The sequence below is a fragment of the Phyllobates terribilis genome, unplaced genomic scaffold (assembly GCF_046119375.1).
Source record: "Phyllobates terribilis strain yellow unplaced genomic scaffold, ASM4611937v1 Scaffold_12__6_contigs__length_324123572, whole genome shotgun sequence".
NCBI classification, from domain to species: Eukaryota; Metazoa; Chordata; class Amphibia; order Anura; family Dendrobatidae; genus Phyllobates; species Phyllobates terribilis.
In genome coordinates this window covers 205,914,695-205,926,827 of record NW_027362772.1, presented here as the reverse complement: position 1 = coordinate 205,926,827, position 12,133 = coordinate 205,914,695, and the positions used below count along the sequence as shown (strand labels likewise).

The 12,133-nt window shown below is 47.4% G+C and overlaps 1 pseudogene; it reads right to left on the bottom strand.

The window, feature by feature from the left end:
- Positions 1 to 7,250, bottom strand: part of LOC141171753 (NXPE family member 2-like) — a 126,594-nt pseudogene extending 119,344 nt beyond the window's left edge.
- Positions 7,251 to 12,133: the final 4,883 nt, after the last annotated feature.

Below are 12,133 nucleotides of genomic sequence, written 5' to 3'. Positions count from 1 at the left end.
GGAGCTGAAACCGCAAAGCAGGAGACATACAGGACTCAGTTCAGACACGGGAGCTGAAACCGCAAAGCAGGAGACATACAGGACTCAGTTCAGACACGGGAGCTGATACCGCAAAGCAGGAGACATACAGGACACAGTTCAGACACGGGAGCTGATACCGCAAAGCAGGAGACATACAGGACTCAGTTCAGACACGGGAACTGATACAAAAAGCAGGAGACAAGAGACGGGACCTGGCACCTTCAGAGTGCAAGCACACACTGAAGGAAACACTATGCTCAGGCAGGGATAGAAGGGAGCTGCTGAGCTATATACCAAGTGACAGACAGCAATAGGCTGAGGACGCACAAGGGGTGTGACCCACAGCAGGTACAAAAGGCAGGAAGTGATCGGGCGCCGCCCTTAAGCAGCAGAAACAGACACAAACAGACAGCATGGAGGGAAGCCAGAGAGACATTCTGGACAGGAGATCAAGTGCGCCCTCTTGCACAGTGGGAGATGGACCACCATGCAAGGACGCCGCCAGGTATGTTACAGAAACATGTCAGTCACATATATATGAAGTACAGTGACAGTGTTGCTTACTGTACTTTTCATTTAGTGTAAAGGATTTATTTAAAAAAATATTAGTGTTTTCATGCACCGTCTCTTTAAAGAAGCCGGCAGACAATTCAGCAGCGGTACTCGACAATTTAGAACAGAAAGATAGAGCATCACACATAGATTAGATAGCTAGAAACATGTCAGTCACATATATAAGAAATACAGTGACAGTGTTGGTTATTGTACTTGTCATTTAGTGTTAAAATAAAGGATTTATTTAAAAAAAAATTGGCGTAGGGTTCCCCGTAATTTTAGTCTCTAGCGGAGGTTAAGCAGACGGCTGGGGCAGATGTTTGAAGCCTGGGAAGGGTGTAATACCCATGGAGCTTCCCAGGCTACTAATATCAGCCCCCAGCTGAATACCTAGCCTTTACTAGCTATTAAAATGGGGGACCCCCCCAAAAAATGACGTGGGGTCCCCCCTATTTTAATAGCTAGCAAAGGCTAGGCAGACAGCTGGGGGCTGATATCAATAGCCCAGGAAGTGTGCCATGAATATTGGCCCCCTCCCAGGCTAGAAACACCAGCCGTCAGCCGCCCCAGAAATGGCGCATCCATAGGATGCGCCAATTCTGGCACTTAGCCTTGCTCTTCCCACTGCCCTGTAGCGGTGGCAGTGGGGTAATAGGGCTGGGGTTGATGTCAGCTTATAATGCCAGCTGACATCAAGCCCAGGTTAGTAATGGAGAGGTGTCTATAAGACACCCCCATTACTAACCCCATAGTCAAAGTTAAAAAAAAACACAAACACCCAGAATAAAGTCCTTTAATTGAAATAAAGACACAATTCTTTATTGTTCTAAATTAAACCATACTTACCGTCACGCCCATTCCAGCTGAAGTCAACGATCTCCTGCAATAAAAGAAAAATAATAAAGCAACATCATCCTTACCTTTCCATGGTTCCCAGGACAGCTCCAGCTCTGCTACATTGAGATGACAGGCTGGACTGCAGCAGAACGCTGCCATCCAGCCTGTCATCCCGCAGACACTGAGAAGCGCAGGCTTGCTTGCGCTCCTCAGTGTCTGGCTGTGACGGCATCCAGATGAGCCGAGGTCATGTCCAATGAACTCAGCTCACCTCATGTACGTCACTGACAGCGTGGGAAAATTCTCCTGCACTCAGCGCTTCGTACATGTGACGTACATGTGGCAGAAACACATCAAAAACGCATGTAATGTCTATATGAATAAAGTTTTGTCAAAGCCAAATACCAGGAAGTATCAAAAACAAAGCAGATTTATCTAAAAAATTGTAAATCAACCCGAAAAAAAAGCAGTGTTAATAAAAATGTACTCAAAAGCAAAATGAAAAAACACAAGTAACCTAATTTACATAATAGGTGCAGAAGTGGTGCAGAAAATCTGCTTCATCAAAAACTCACCAAATGCTCATAGCCTAAAATTGTGAATTGTGACTTAAAATTCCTCTGTGAGAATTAAGTCTTATGTGGGGTACACGTGAGCATATTTCATGGTCCATATGAAGGCCACAATGCCGGCCTGATGGCATTCTGCTTTACACTGGCTGATGACAGTGTGTCCGTGTGCTCCACATGGAGACAAGTCCGTTTTTTTGCGAACACACGGTCCACAAAATGTACCACACGGATGACATCCTTGTGTCATCCGTGAGACATGTACTGGCACCTGGGAATCATGCTGTTCCAAGGCGCCAGTGCTGAACGCTGTTTTCATCATGGTTTCTTGCCAGCGCTGTGATCAGCACCAGCAGGGACCATGATGAGGGTAGTAGTGTTCTCTCAGTGTCCCCACCTGTAAAATTAAGAATAAAATAATAAAATCCTTATACTCACCTCTCCTAGGTGTCCCCAGCTGTCATCCATGCGACCGCTGCTGCAGAGAAGCTGGGGAGAATGAGCGGCTTCGGAGCTGCAGCTCAGGAGTGGTGTCCTGTCTCTCACTGAGCGCAGTGTTCAGTACCTGCGCCTGGGAACAGCGCTACCTGTAGCACTGATTCCCAGGCACCCGTCCGTGTGATCCAGATGCGTCACACGTGCTGCACACAAATGCCACACTTAAAACACACACGGACACAAGGCACACACATCCTGCAGTCCACTCCAAGAATATAAGCCAATGCCGGGTTTTCTTAAATCCACCTTAGCCAAATAGCTTGACCAAGTTCAAACTTTACTTTTATTCTGCACTGTAATCACAGCTGCGTTTGTGATAGCAATGCACTCCAGCGGGTTCAATATGCTTCTATGCATATCCTAGGAGACACATACCGTCCCTCGCATATGATCCCTCTCACTGCCTCACATATCCCCCCCCTCTGTTCAAACTTGTGGGGTTGAACACTTGTCACCATACAGGGTGCCCATGATAGGGTATCCGAATTTCAATGCGACTTCCCAGCCCGATGTTTCACCGAAAAACTAAAGTTTTGTAGGGAGAGGAACCATCTGGTGACCCGAGCATTTGTCTCCTTTGCATTTCTCATGCAGATGAGGGCTGAATGATCTGTTACCAAACGAAATTGTTGCCCAAGCAAATAATAGTGTAGGGACTCCAAGGCCCACTTAATAGCCAAGCACTCCTTCTCGACTACGCTATAATTATTTTCTACTGGGGTAAGTCTCCTGCTCAAGTAGGTGACCGTATGTTCTTCTCCGTTCACCTCTTGCGACAGTACCGCCCCTAAGCCTACCTCAGAGGTATCCGTTTGCATAATGAAGCCTTTCTTGAAGTTGGGGCTGATGAGGACTGGCTGTCCACACAACGCCGATTTCATGGACTGGAACGTTTCCTCCACTTGAGGGTTCCACTGAACCATAAGCGACTTTTTACCCTTTAACAGATCGGTCAGGGGCACCGTTCTCTCAGCCAAGATAGGTATAAATCATCGGTGCTACCCGACAATGCCGAAGAACGCTCTCACTTGTTTAGTAGTCACAGGCTTGGTTTTGAATGGCCTCAATCTTGTTTATTTGGGGTTTGATAACCCCACAGCCAATCACGTACCCCAAGTACCGGGCTTCCTCGAGACCAATCACACATTTTTTTGGGTTCACTGTCAGGCCCGCTACTCTGAGCGAATCCACTACTGCTTGTATCTGGGACAAGTGGGTCTGCCAATCAGTAATAAAGATGATAATATCATCCAAATTTGAGGACGCGTACTTCTGATGGGGCTCCAAAACTATATCCATCAGTCTCTGGAATGTAGACAGGGCCCCATGTAACCCAAAAGGCAAGACGACATAGTGATAGAGGCCCTCCGGTGTTATCAAGGCAGTCTTCTCCTTTGCCAATTCTGTCAGCAACCCTTGGTCAGATCGAGTGTGGTGAAGTACTGGGCCTGCCCCAGTCTCTCAATCAGCTCGTCCACCCGGGGCATTGGATAAAGGTCAAATTTTGACACCTCATTCAATTTTCAGAAATCGTTACAGAATCGTAATGATCCGTCCGGTTTTGGAATCAGCACAATAGGGCTAGCCCACTCAGTCCGGGATTCCTTGATTACTCGTAGTTTGAGCATTTGTTTTACTTCCACAGAAATGGCTTGCCTCCAGGCTTCTGGTAACCATTACAATTTAATTCGCACCCTCACCCGAGGCTCGGTGACAATTTTATGTCGGATGACAGAGGTGCCGCCGGGCAGTTCGGCGAATATATCCGTATTCTGCTGCACTAATCTCCGAGCCTCCCACCGCTGCTGCTTAGTGAGGGCATCACTTATCTTTACCTCTCCTCCGGCCTCATCCCTGGCAAGTGACAGAAGGTTCCCAGACGGTACGACCGGAGTCGCATCCATAATCATACACTCACAGTTTTTCCAGGCTTTTAGCAGGTTCACATGATACAGTTGTTCCGGTTTTCTCTTTCCGGGTTGGTACATTCTGTAATTTACCTCCCCAACCTTCTCCCAGACTTCATATGGCCTTTGCTATTTGACCAAGAGCTTACTCTCTGCAGTGGGCACTAATACCAATACCAGATCCCCTACTTTAAAGGACCTGACTGTGCCCCTTTTATTATACGTGCGACTCAGCGCTGCCTGGGCATCTATTAGATGCTCTTTAACTATAGGCATGACCGCCGCAATCCGATCCTACATATTTGCCACGTGCTCAATTACACTCTTATGCGGAGTCGGCTCCTGTTCCCACGTCTCTTTGGCTACGTCCAGTAACCCCCTAGGATGCCTGCCATACAATAGCTCAAAGGGTGAGAACCCCGTGGAAGTCTGTGGTACCTCGCAGATAGCAAACATGAAATAGGGCAGTAACATGTCCCAATCCCTCCCATCCTTGGAAACCACCTTTTTTAACATGGACTTGAGGGTTTTATTGAACTGATCGACTGAACCATTGGTCTGTGGATGTAGACCGACGTGCGCAACTGTTTTATTTTCAGCAGCTTGCACAGCTCCTTCATCATCTTGGACATAAAAGGAGTCCCCTGATCAGTAAGGATCTCCTTAGGCAGCCCAAGGCGACAGAACATGGCAAACAGCTCCCGTGCAATAAGTTTAGCCGAGGTATGGCATAGCGGAATGGCCTCTGGGTGACATAATCGACGACCACTAGTATGTGTTGGTGGCAACGAGCTGACTTTACGATGGGCCCCACAAAATCCATTGCAATCCGTTCAAAAGGTACCTCTATAACCGGCGAGGTACCAATGGGCTATGGAAGCTTGCAGTGGGTGTGGTCAGCTGACATTCCAGGCAAGATTCACAATACTTTTGTACCGCAGCGTAAATCCCAGGCAAAAAGAACCACTGCAAGATGCGCTCTTGCGTCTTTTTAACCCCTAGATGCCCCCCCAGCAGGTGTGTGTGGGCAATCTCGAATACCGCCCGATGGTGTGACTGAGGCACTACTAGTTGTTCCACGACCTCGTCCCGGATCTTGTCAACCCTATAAAGTAGATCTTGGTTGACCGCCATGTGCGGAAAAACTTTCTGCACCCGGTTGCTGAGCCACCCTATTTACTTGTATTACTTCTCCCGTGCCCGGGTCAGGGTAGGATCCTGTAGCGCAGCTGTCCCAAACGCTCCCCGAGACACTTCCAGCTCTGGTTTCGATGGGGCCTCCTCGACCTCTCCTGCCAATACCTCTAGGGGAAACCTATCAGGTTCACACTCTGTCCCTAGGTATCCCTGACTCAAGATCTTAGAGTTCTGCACCCGAAAATATCTTTATTCTGGGAGGGTTAATATTACTCTCCCACAAGGACCAAAACAGTGGTAAATCTCTTCCCAGCACAGTCACGTAAGGAAGAGTCTTTACCACCCCCATCACTTGTTTAACCTCTCCACACGGAGTGGATGTTAGAACTCTTCTGTTAGGTTTTTTCTATTATGCTGGTCACATGACCTTTTTTGCCTATTTAATCCTGCTCCGCCCTTCTGGCCTTGCTGGACTTCATTGTAATTTCTACTCTTAAGCTAGCCAGGTGCTTTGTTACCTTACTCAGTCAGTTTAGCTAGGTCTTTTGACCTCTATGTTCTATGTTGTTTGTTTGTCTTTTTACTGCTACAATTTCTGCTAGGAGGTGTCCATCTTTCTCCCAGTCCCTAGTTCTTGTAGGGATCCCTCCCTCACATCTATAGGTTTTCGTTCAGACTAGCTGAGGACTTTAGCGGGTCTGATCGCAGGATCAGGTTCCCCGTTACATCGTAGGGATCTAGCTTAGTTCTATTGTAGGGACAGATCTCCTGTCTTTCCTTAGTGCTTGTAGCAAATCATAACAGTGGAAAAGGTAACCTCTGCCGCCAAATACATGTGGAGTTAGCCATGTATGCATACGACACTGACTTTACCCCCAGTGGGTTCTAACCCAGCGATCGAGGACCCATGAACGAGGGTCACTAGGCTCCCTGAGTCAAAGAGAGCCTCCGCTCGATGTCCACCTGGCACAGATGGGGTTTGCTTGTTGGACCTACGAGGTCCGCGGTGTAGACGGTCCGAGCATAGACGACCTGCGGTTGTACCTGCAGTCCATTGGTTCAACTGTCAGGGGGCCCTTGGCATCGCCAGCACCTAATAGCAGTGGCACCGCCAGTCCTCGAGACCGATTTAGGGGAAACTGGTCTCCTGCCTCTCTCACTCTGGGTACCTCCTAAGTATAGGCTCGGTTTTGACTGTCCCTAGCAGAGGGACAAGGCCCTTTTCCAGACTCCTGGGCTTGCAGGGGCCGGTGTGCCATTCGCATTGGGGCAGAGTCCTATACAAAGTCCTGGGTGGCCGTATATCACTCAATCAAGCTAACCACCTGATCCAGGTTACCCAGGTTCCCTTGCCACACTCAATGCTGTATAGCTTCTGCAGAGTTCTCATCAGCCGGTCGACCACCACCCTCTCCACCATCTGGGTCGGAGTCAAGGCCTCAGGCTGGAGCCACCTTTTAACTAGCTGCAGCAAGTCATATGCCTGAGATCTGGTGGGTTGGGCCTCCACAAAGGTCCATGAAAACACCCATTGGGCTCTCACATATGTATCAACCCCGAGTCGGGCAAGGATCTCACCTTTCAGCTTCCCGTAGTTCAGGGTATCCTCCCAGGTGAGGTCAAAGTACGCCTTCAGGGCATCTCCCATCAGGAAAGGAACCACCACTTCAGCCCACTGATTGGCTGGCAGGCACTCCCGCTCTGCTGTACGTTCGAAAACTGTCATCCTCAGTACTCATCTTCCTCAACGCTGCTCTTACTTTGTCCCGGGCCTCACGATGGATAGAGGTTGGCGTCTGGGACGTCTCTCGCAGGGCAGCAATCTGTTGCAAAATCAGTTCATTAGTTTTCTGCTGCTGCTGGTACAGTAGCTGCTGCTGCTGATTGTGCCGCTAATGCTGCTCCTGCTGTTGCCATTAGAAATGCTAGTGCTGCTCCTGCTGTTGCCGGTGAAACTGCAGCTGCTGCTGCTGGGTGAGTACCAACTGCTTCAGTAGCTCCTCCATGTTGTCAGCAGACCTGAGCTGTAGCTTTGTAGGCTTGATCATGGACATGCAGTTTTTGGGCTATGCCTCAGTTCACACTGCCCGCATTCTCTACCATATTGTAGTGTTCACATTGTGCGGTAATGAGGCAGTGACCCAAGGAAAGTCCAACTTAAACTTCTTTATTTGGCAAAAACTCAGAACTCAAAAAGCAAAAGCTGTCCTCCGGATCGCAGCCGGGATATCCACACAGTCCATAGGAGACGGCCGCGCCGTGTCACTTAGGCTGCGTCAGATACGTTGCCTTCACAGGCCTATGTTCAGCTTCACACAAGCTTGCAGAGCTTCCTCCTATGCTGCTAGCAATCCCAACACTGACACACCCAAACCTTTGTTGCAGGTTTTTAAAAGGAATCTGTGGCCATGAGCCACTTCTAAGACCCGGGGTGGAGGGAGTGGACCGCCCCATTGCCATCCTGTAGTCCACTCCAAGAATAAAAGTCCATGCCGGGTTTTCTTGAATCCAATTTAGCCAAATAGCTTGACCAAGTTCAAACGTTACTTTTATTCGGCACTGCAATCACAGCTGTGTCTGTGATAGCAATGCACTCCAGCGGGTTCAATATGCTTCTATGTGCATTCTAGGAGACACATACCGTCCCTCACATATGATCCTTCTCACTGCCTCACAGAGGGAAAACTTGCAAAATCGGCAGCGTATCAAATACTTATCTTCCCTAGTGTATGTTGGGTGTATTCATTTTGCATTAAGTAATTTGAGTAAAACTGAAAATTTTGTAATGAAAGTACTTTAATGTTAAGAGTTAAAAAAATGTTCTGTGAAACTCAGTTTTGTCAAATGTTGTTCTTGTGTTCAGAGAGGTATTGATTAACCTCTTTAAAGCCCATGACGTACTATTCCGTACCTGCGCCCTGGGACTTAAGAGCCAGGTACGAAATAGTGCGTCATGGCGATCGAGCCCGCACACTGGCTGTGCGGGCGCAATCACCGCCGGGTGTCAGCTGATTGTCACAGCTGACACCCGGTGCTATGTGCAGGGAGCAGTCCCGCACCTCTCCCGACACATTAACCCCTGCAATGCTGCGCTGTCTGCCGCGGCTTCCCGGATGTTGCCATGATGACCTGATGTCGTCATGACAACATCCGGGTCACCAGACAGCAGTAAGATAGTTTGGTCATGCGCAGTGCATGACCAAACGATCTTCTCCCTGTGCAGTGCTGACAGCCTGCATAGCACAGGTATCGTGCTCCATTACTGTGCTATGCAGGTGATCAGAATAAAAAAAAGTGGAAGTCCCATAGTGGAACAAAGTATAAAAGTAAAAAATGGTATCAGAAAGTGAAAAAAAAAATAATTGTAAAAATGTAAAAAAAATAAAATAAATAATAATCCATCAAAAATAAAAATATAATGTACCCATCAATAAATATTATTATGAAAAAAAACAAAATAAAACAATAAAAGTACATATATTTGGCATCGCCGCGTCCGGAGCGACCTGACCTACAAAACTGTCCCACTAGTTAGCCCCTTGAGTGAACACGGTAACAATAAAAAATAAAAAACCAAGCAAAAAACAATGCTTTATCACCATACCGCCCAAAAAAAATGGAATGACACGCGATCAAAAAGAAGAATATAAATAAAAATGGTACCGCTGAAAACATCATGTGGTCCTGCAAAAAACAAGCTGCCATACAGCTCCATCAGCCGAAAAATAAAAAAGTTCCAGCTCTCAGAATAAAGCGATGCAAAAAAATATTTTTTTCTATAAAATAGCTTTTATTGTGTAAAAGCGCCAAAACATAGCAAAACTATATAAATGTGGTACCGCTGTAAACGCACTGACCCGAAGAATAACACTGCATTATCAATTTTACCACACGTGGAACAGCATAAAAATGTAAAAAAAAAAACAATTCCTGAATTGTTGGTTTTTGTTTATTCTTCCTCCCAAAAATCGGAATAGAAAGCGATTAAAAAATTTCACGTGCCTGAAAATGGCACCAATAAAAACGTCAACTCATTCCGCAAAAAACAAGCTGTCACATGACTCTGGTGGCCAAAATATGGAAAAATTATAGCTCTCAAAATATGGCGATGCAAAAACTAGATTTTACAAAAAATGCGTCTTTTAGTGTCTGACAGCTGTCAATCATAAAAACCCGATATTATTCTGGTATCGCTGTAATCGCACCGACCTCAAGAATAAAGACGTCTAATCTCTTATACCGCACGAGGAACGGCGTAAAAAATAAACTCTCGGGTTAGGGTTGCGCTAGGGTTAAGGTTAGGGTTGGACTAGGGTTAGGGTTGGGGTTGGGGTTAGGGTTGGGATTTTTTTCAAAAGTAAAAAAAAAAAAAATGATGATATGGCGACTAGTGTTGAGCTCTCGCTACTTGAGTTTGCATCGGGTGCTCGGGTATGCACTGAGTATCGCGGGTGCTCAAGTGACATGCTCGAGTCTCCGCCCCATGTGCTTCGCGGCCAAAAAAACCATGCGGGGATTGCCTGCCATGCACGAGGGATCCCCGCATGTTTTTTTTGGGTGTCTAATAACCGTGAAACATGTGGGTGGGGACTCGAGCATATCACTCGAGCACCCGCGATACATGGTGCATACCCGAGTACTAGTGTTGAGCCACCCCCGTAGTGTTCGAGTTCGGTTCAGTTCGTCGAACACCCGTGTGTTCGCCGAACTGTTCGTCGAACTGTTCGTCGAACACCTTCGAACACCGTTAAAACCAATGGCAGGCAAACAAAAACACATAGAAACACATAGAAAACACCTTCAAAGGTGTCCAAAAGCTGACAAACTGCTCAGAAGACATAAGTAACACATGGAAAAGTGACAAGTACATATAGTCATGCGAAAAGAAAAGAGGTGGAGGAGTAAAAGGAGGGGGAGACACAGATATAGGCATGTCATGCCCTTCTAAAATCCAGAAAGTGAGAAGCCGACACGGCCAGTTCGTTCCTGCCCGTGCCACCTCCGTGTCGCCGGGTTTGTGCCAGAGCCGCGGTGGACCCTGACGGCCAGCCCCCCTCTCCCAATACTGGTGCCTGTCCGCTGGTGGGTCGAGCGAGCCCCCATGTGGTGGAGGCAGCTCTAAGCTTTTTAATTTAAATTGTCTCTCTAATTTGAATGAATACACTTTAAATCCTTTTACAAGGATCTATTGGAGGGCAAGTCTCATGCCAGCAGCCGCGTAATTCCAGCTCCAGTAGCCTTCACTAAAGCTGCTGCAGTTAAAAAGCTTTTATAAGGATCGAGCTCAGCTGTCCACCGCAAAGCGTCCTACCGCCAGTCCCAGCCCCTATGCCTTGGGGTGCCTCCTGATGCTCTTCACTGAGTATCCCGTGGTCCCGAAGCATTTCCTTTGAAAAAATTAAGTGTCCAAACTACAGGTGGTGTAGCTTGCTTAACAGCCGGGATAATCCGCTGACTAGCAGACACTGCTACTAGGCACAAAGTATTTCCTGGGCTAGATGCAGTTAAAAATTTGTAATTAGATACTCTCGTTGGATGCTGAGAAAGCATTCCATAGAGTCTCCTGGCACGCCATATATTATTCTCTTATAAAGCTTGGGGTAGGGGTCTAGGGGACCCTTTTATAGCCAAAATCACGGCCCTGTATCGCAATACGTCACCTAGGCTGAAGATGAATGGAACTGTAGCACCCTGAGGGCTCGGTTGCTACAGACGTATTGCACCTCACCCAGAGGTGTGATATCTCACTCTCAGGTAAGGATGGCGTGTGGATCAGGACCCGACACCTGCATGCATTATGGGAAAGAAAAAGGATGTGTAGGTTGCTGAGAAGCAACAAATTGTGGAGTGTTTAGGTCAAGGCATGACTACAATCAACATTGTGCGATGATCAGGATGAAGTGTCTTGGCAATCAAGAAGTATGTAGCTGATTCACAGTACACACGTGTGCGTGCTGATAAGGGCAAATTGAGGACTCTTTCCTACAGGCAATTATGTCAGGTTAAAAGAGCAGCGGCAAAAAAGCCTTTTCATAGCAGCAGACAAGTTTTTGAAGCTGCTGGTGCCTCCAGCGTCCACCGAACAACAAGATACAGGGTCCTTCAGAGGTTTGCAGCTGTGCGTACGCCATCCTGTCGACCTCCTCTATCCACTGCACACAAGCAGAAACGGCTCCAGTGGGCCAAACAATACATAAAGACTGACTTCAAAACTGTTTTGTTCACGGATGAGTGCCGTGCAACGCTCGATGGTCCAGATGGATGGAGTGGAGGATGGCTGGTTGATGGACACCCCACGCAAATATGGCTACAGCGCCAACAAGGAGGAGGTGGAGTAATGTTTTGGGCTGGAATCATGGGGAGAGAGATTGTCGGCCCCTTTAGGATCCCTGAAGGGGTAAAGATGAACTCCATAATGTATGTGGAGTTTCTCAAACAGCACTTCCTGCCATGGTTCAAGAAGAAGAACCGTGTATTCCACAGCAACATCATTTTCATGCATGATAATGCACCGTCTCATGCTGCACATAAAACATCTGCATCTCTGGCTGATATGGGCATAAAAGGGGACAAACTTATGGTGTGACCCCCATGCTCCCCTGACCTCTA